The 6,744-nt window shown below is 44.5% G+C and overlaps 1 protein-coding gene across 2 annotated transcripts in view; it reads left to right on the forward strand.

Annotated features, from left to right (window-relative positions):
• Nucleotides 1–6,744, forward strand: part of zmiz1a (zinc finger, MIZ-type containing 1a) — a 94,278-nt gene that overhangs the window by 331 nt on the left and 87,203 nt on the right. The window lies entirely within an intron of this gene.

Consider the following 6,744-nt stretch of genomic DNA (forward strand, 5'->3'; position numbering starts at 1 on the left):
CACCACATTAATGAGTGCTGTTCGACTTTTATTTTTTCTCCCCTTCTGGTGAATCCGAGCAGCGTTAAGTCATCTCAGCAAAGCATGAAAACAAGGCACGCTCGTTCAGAGTAGGTTACCTGATAAATTGTGAAAGAAAGAGGGCGAGGAATTAAAGCCATCTGCAACTGTTTGAAACTTGGAAGTGTGTGTTTGTCTGTGTGTGTGTTGTGTTGGGGTGTGTGTGTGTGTGTGTGTGTGTGAGTGTGTGCATGTGTGAGTTTTCTTTCTTTCTGTTGTCCCTCATGGGGCCTCTCAGCAACCAGCCAGCCAGGCTGCGAGACAAGACAGAAGAGTGTCTGATTCACTAAACAGGCTAAAGGCTCCAGTAGACTCACTTTCAAATCAAATTTAGGTTTTAAGACTCTTTAAGAAGGCGCTGGGTGCAAGTGCAAGTGTGCTGGATTGTCTGGCCCTTGGTGCCATAACGTGAAGGAGATGATGCCGGAAACATGCCGGGAGAAATCTTAATCGGAGGGACAGAAATGCAAACACATGCGCTGGCAGCGCTACGAGTTGCAGCTTGGGGAAGAGGACGTATGTTGATATGCAACAATATGTTTGTTCCCTAAACCAAACAAGGAGACAGAATGGAGGGATTTCTCTCTTCTAGCCACAAAATTGGCCAATATGGCTTATATATTTGATATTTATATCAGTTTTCAAAAATAAGAGCTCATAACGTTGAACCTTTTATTATCTTCTAGTCCTTTTTAATAAATCAGGCTGCAACAAGTTATATCACAGATTCAAGTATCAGTCTCAGACACCTGCGGCTATTCTCTATACTCTCAAGATGATTATTCACAGGAGGCAGTAAGGCAGCGAAGGCACCTTCCTCCCTATCTTTGCACTTTTGTGAAGCAGCGAGCTAACACTGATTAGATGCATGTACAGGAAAAACAACTAATTACTCGTGTCTGAGTAATTAGCTTTTTGTTACTCAGCAATTTACCAAGTTGCACAGTCTTTGCTGCTGTTTACTGCGTGTCGGCACAGCTGCAGCCTGCTAAGTGCTTAAAACCTGGCGAACGCTAATCAATGTTTTGACAGCCCGACATTTCATCTAACTGTTCGTGTTGGTTTGAGGGGCGCTGTGAAACACTTTCTGCCTGTTCACTTGACGTGGATTCTTGTAGTCTGGTGTCTCGCCATCAGCCCGAACCCACCCACTCGTGTCCCGGGCAGAAGTCAGTCTTTGTTTCTGTCTCTGTCTCTCTCTCACTCTCGTTCTCTCTCTTTCTGTCTCACTTGTGGTTCAACTTGGCAGTACTTTTCATCTCCTTTGTTTTTGAATGTGCCTATTTTGGTCTTTTTAATAAGGAAAAACTTGTGTTGCCTAAGAGAATTTTAAAGTCTAATTTTCAGAATAATGGCTTAGAGGGAGTTACAACTTGAAATGTTCAAGTTTGAGCCGAGGTTGTGCCCTTGTGTCAGACACTTAACCACTTCCTAAACGTTGTCGTAATTCTACCCATAAGTCTGAAGTTAAGCTCTCCTCAACCTGGTAAACGCAGTGTAACTAATAAAGTGAAAATGAAGCAACCCAACAGATGTAATGACATCAGTTTGGTGAAGAGAGCCAAAAGTGGACCAACATGAGGCACAGGGATAAGAAAACCTCAGCCCCCACACGCCTGTCTCCCCTGTCCTTCAAGCCGCAAACCCTCGCACTGTGGTTCGGTTTGTGGGTGAAACATGGTTGGTTTAAACTCCTTAGGTGGCTGAGAAGTCAGGAGTGTCATTGTGAATAAAGCTCAGTCCTAGCCTTTTAACCTAAAGTAGCAGAAAACAGCATTGTTTGGCAATCAACCGGGAACTATAGCTGCGCTGGGCCGCTTTCAGCTGTGTGGAACACGGCGGTGCTGTTTAGGAACGTGTGAACGCAGCGAACCCCTTCCTTGAATGAATAAACAATTTGGAAAAGGTGTATTCCACTTCTCACAAGCCTTCCGACAAGTTCTCCGTATTAAATCAGTGTAATGTGTGTCTTTTGTCAGTTGTTGTATTATAGGATATCTGTTAAAGTGGTGTGTGTAGGCAAAACATCAACTTAACTCCCGTTTCTGAAGAGCCGTCGCTTCAACCTTGAGCTCTCCCAACATCGGGGAGGCGCAGTCTTCTAAGTGCTTTTTTTTTTTCTTTTTTTCTGAGACAAGAGAGTGAAACAGCGTGCTGAGAGGGAGAGAGAGTGAAGAGAGAAAGTTACTGGCCCGCCCCTGTCACCGTCTCATGCATGTTTGATTTGATGTTCTTTGAGAAACGAGTGCAGGGGACGTCACAATGGCCATGTCCCGTTCCCATCCGTTGAGAGGCTGGGGGCCCTTGAATCATAAATGACACCCGGCCTCACCAGGAACAATATGAGAGTCGAAGCCCGCACAGGAGGAACAAAATGTTCCCTCTATCCATCCATCCATTCGCCCACCGCTGCCGCCTGCACTCAAGACTTCTCACCATCGCAAGCAATTACCCTCACTTTTTATTTATTTATTTCTTTTTTACTGCTGATGAAATCCTCACAGAGCCTGTCTCAGCTGTGTGTCTGTGTCTGTGACGTGAGCGAGAAAGAGAAAAGGGGGTAGCGATAGTGAGGGAAAAAAAAGATAGTATGTGTCTGAGTGAGTGGCGTTGGCGTGTGTCTGTTTGGCTTGTAAATCCTGTTTAAGCTAAACAAACTCATTGTCCTCATCCTCCAACTGCGTGCTCTGTGTGTGTGTGTGTGTGTGTGTGTGTGCTCCCCCCCCCCCCCCTTTTCCNNTTTTCTCCTCGTCTCTCTCCCTCTCCTTTTGAGTTGTAAGTACAGTCACTAATTAGTCCCCTCTCCCTCTTCATGCTGGGTCAGTGGGTTTACGGTTTCAGCACTGATCTGCCGTGTTTGCCTTGTCTCTCCTGATACCGGTGCATGCCTGCAAGCCAGCACAGACTGCAGCCTCCTCCAAGAGGTCTTCACACCTTACACAGTGTCCCACATGGGTTCATTTGCTAGACAGCCACTCAGGACTGTGCTCGGGCTCGCTCTCGTGCAAGCTTGCCCGGCGCTTGAGTTCATGCCAGGTATTAAGACTAACCAGTGCAGCAAAGAGCCGTGCCTGCTGGGTTGAGTCAATAAGTTAAACCTGTCATGTTTTCAAACAGCAAATGCGTTTTGAAGAGGATTCCAGATTATGAGAATTCATTTTTACATACACTTTAGCTACCCTCTTCTCAGCATGATGCAAATCTTTCTAGCTTATAGCCTATAATGAATCGTTTTCTAAAGATAATACGCCACAAGCTGTGTTTATAATATCATTTGTGCTATAAACAGTCTCTTGTCTAGTCGGCACTGTTGTTTCTCAGAGTGCACGGTGATGTTGATTTTCTGGTGGAGGTTGCGTGGGAGATGGAGAGTGATGGCAGAGATTCTCTGAAGGCGGTCGAATTGTCTCCAACATGGCCTCCAGGGATGCATACTTCCTTGTTTTCCGACAAAGTAAATTAACCAGGATTTACTAATGCAAAGGGACAGCATTTATTCTTCGCCTGCGATGTCAGTTATGAGGGGGAGACGCCATCGTGCAATATTTGCTCTCACACAACACTAATTCTTACACATGCACAGAGTGCAAAGGCTGAAATGTGCTGGATATCGAGCAGTGTCTTTTGTTTTTCTCTGCAGAGCTGCATATTAACATGCAAAGAAGTGTTTTTGCAGACAAGGGGACGGCTGCACACTAGCTGTTGATTTTTCACTTGCGCTTTTGGTCTGTTAATGAAGCCAGTTGCGGTTGTTATGGAGAGCCTCTCAAACCATATTGGCATGTAATCTTGAGCTCCACTACCCTACCAAGACTGTTTTCTTACTGCTTTTTTCGACATTGCTCAGTGACAGAAAAAGTCTATTACTGTTGTGTGCAGTGTGTTTGCCCGCTTGGTGCCCTCCCCTTGGTTTTGACACTGGCAGTTGAGCCAGGCGCTTTCCCAGGGTTCTAAGGACTGACATCCCTTTCATTTTCCCGCCTGGGCGGCTCAGATAAAGGGGCATATTTTAAACCTCTGTGTGGATACAGCTACTGTAAAGAGAGACGGGCTGGTGGGCCGGGGCTGAGCTGCAGCATTAACTTCACAGAGTGAGAGAGAGAGGGAGAGAGAGAGAGAGAGGGAGAGAGGGAGAGGGAGAAGGTGGGACTGTGGCGAGGAGAGAAACAAATAAAGAAGTCCACTTTATTAAACAGTGATCTCAGCAATTTATAATATATGGTTGAAAGTACTATAACTGGCTGCAGACCTGACTTTGTGAATATCACAAACATTATCTGCAATCGCACTGCAGATAACCCATCTCCCTCGTTTATCCCAGGTCTATTACGGGAGCAATGTGTTTCACTACTTTTTTTTTCTAATCTTCCTGTTACAAGTACGTCCTCCCAGCAAGCCAAAGCCACGGTGGAAGCCGTCATTTATCATATCAGTAATGAGAGCGGGCTAATCGTGTGTATTCCGGAGACAGCAATGATACACTGCTTGGTGCTTGCCAGGGATCAGCCTCTAAACAATGTTTATCATTGTCTCCCAGGGCTCTTTAATTATCTGGCAAACATTATTGACAAAACAACAAGGGTCCCTGTGTTTTATGATTTTAAAGGATGCTGGGTTACTATTCACAAATATGTGTGCGAGAAACAATAGAAGCAAAGAGAGTTCTGATTTGAAATACTAAAGATTACATTTAACAAATAAAGACATATCGCATACATTTTTGAAAGTAATGGCAATAAACACATTTTTTACTTGAACTTAAATATGTTTTGATGTACGTGTTTTGCATATCTAGCATCCTTTGCAGTATACATTTTGTAGAAATGACTAAATTGTGAGATATGAGCGAGGTGAGGCACACAGGGTGAGGGAGAGGCAGTGGATTTCATCAGATCCAGATCTGATGCTCCATTTATTTTTGCAGTTCCAAAAACACTGTTAAATGTCTCAGTGACAAGAAGAGGAATGGTCTGCACCGAAAATATGTCTAACTCACTCGCACATTTCGCCTCGTGGAATGATGCTGAATCACTTTAGTCCACGCTGAACAACTATTAGATTAAGTGAAATTGTGTACAGACATCCGTAGCTCCAAGTTGATGAATGCTAATGACTCTGCTGGTCCTCTGGCTTTAATCTTGTTTCAATTTTGTTGTAATAGTTAAAGTTTTAAGTAACTTGCTAACTTTTATTTTGAAAACACCCTAGATTACTTTATTTTTTCACATTTCTTCAGTCACTTTTCAAGTAACATATCCAGTAGAAAGCAGTAATGAAACGTGTTAAGAGCCCCTGAGTGTGCTCCTATCCCAACAACTACCCATTACTCCAGATTACGTACATTAGCAGCAGCTAATACAGTTATTACACATCTCAGCCATATTGCTTTCGCAGCCATCCTGTAACCTTTACTTGGCTGCCCGGTGGGAGCTGAGTGGAAGCTGAATGGCATGTGTTGACATTGTTAAAGATACACGTGAGGACATCACACGTTTCATGTCTGACTCTGGAGAAGTGGGGGGGGGGGGGGGGGGGGGGCTGTTGCTCAATTTCCCGCTTATATGTCTGGCTACAGTCTGAATGGTGAAGTCTGCGCTGGTTAGCATTGGTCAACAACAACAACAACAACAACAACAGCAGACAGACATGGCTGAATTATGAATTTGGGCCAAACCGTGTGTTACCTACCCCCACACATTTACACACACACCCACCCCTCTTCTCCTTGCCATGTCTCCCCGGAAATCACATCAGCATGGTTGTATAACAAGAGAGGAGGTGTGTCTCATTGGTGGCTGCATGAAATCACCTTTGCTTTGCTGTGTGTTTGTGTGTGTGTGTGCGTGTGTGTGTGAGAGCAAAAAAAAGAGGACGGTGGGGGTAGCAGCAGCAGCAGCAGCGTTGGCTCGGGGTGAGGTCCTGCCCTGATTTTCTCTGGAATTCCTTTGTTTTTGGAAGCCAGTAAGGGGGAAACAGAATCTGCGTAGCCTGAGGGTCTCTGCTCCTTGAGAATTCTCTGCACACATCTCTCTGCCGCCAGCTCTGATGGTTTTAGGGGTGGCTCTGTTTTCAAAGCTTGGAACAGCTAAGGTGTTTTTCACCTTCCAGAAAAAGGAGAGGGGGAAAAAAAAAAATGATGACTGCACCAGGCAAAGCGTCTCAGGCCGTGCGGGACTAATGCTACTTAAACATAAATTTGCTCCATATTTCAGGGCTGTGGAAATGATAATTAAATGTAGATTCTGTCACTCCGGTTACAAAAGATACCTTTCAATGAATATGAATGGAAAACCGGAGCAGAAAAAGCAATTCCTTTATTCAAAAAGTAATAATGCAAAGTGTGGTGCAATGTTTACCTAATGTTTTTACATTTTTAATGATCCTCCTTTGCAGGTTAATAAGTGTTTTTAATAGTGTTTCATGGCCACTGGAAGGGCCAAGGCTACTGTGGAGATGTTGTCAGCTGCTCCTGTGAGCTGAAAATTTCACTTCACATTCATGGCTCATTAAATCTGATAAACCTTGGGTAATGGTGTTAAAATTGTACAAAGGTATCTCCATTTACTCTGTGCCACAAGTTTTCCGTGACCAGATCCTTATCTGGGGGGCTCTGTCGCTTTAAGTAACTAACTTCCACAAAGCAGAGCTTTTCCCTCTCGTTTGAAGGGGGCTCGTGTTGAGCGA

Source organism: Morone saxatilis, unplaced genomic scaffold (genome assembly GCF_004916995.1).
Source record: "Morone saxatilis isolate NCDOM2014 unplaced genomic scaffold, NCSU_SB_2.0 Contig19, whole genome shotgun sequence".
NCBI classification, from domain to species: domain Eukaryota; kingdom Metazoa; phylum Chordata; class Actinopteri; family Moronidae; genus Morone; species Morone saxatilis.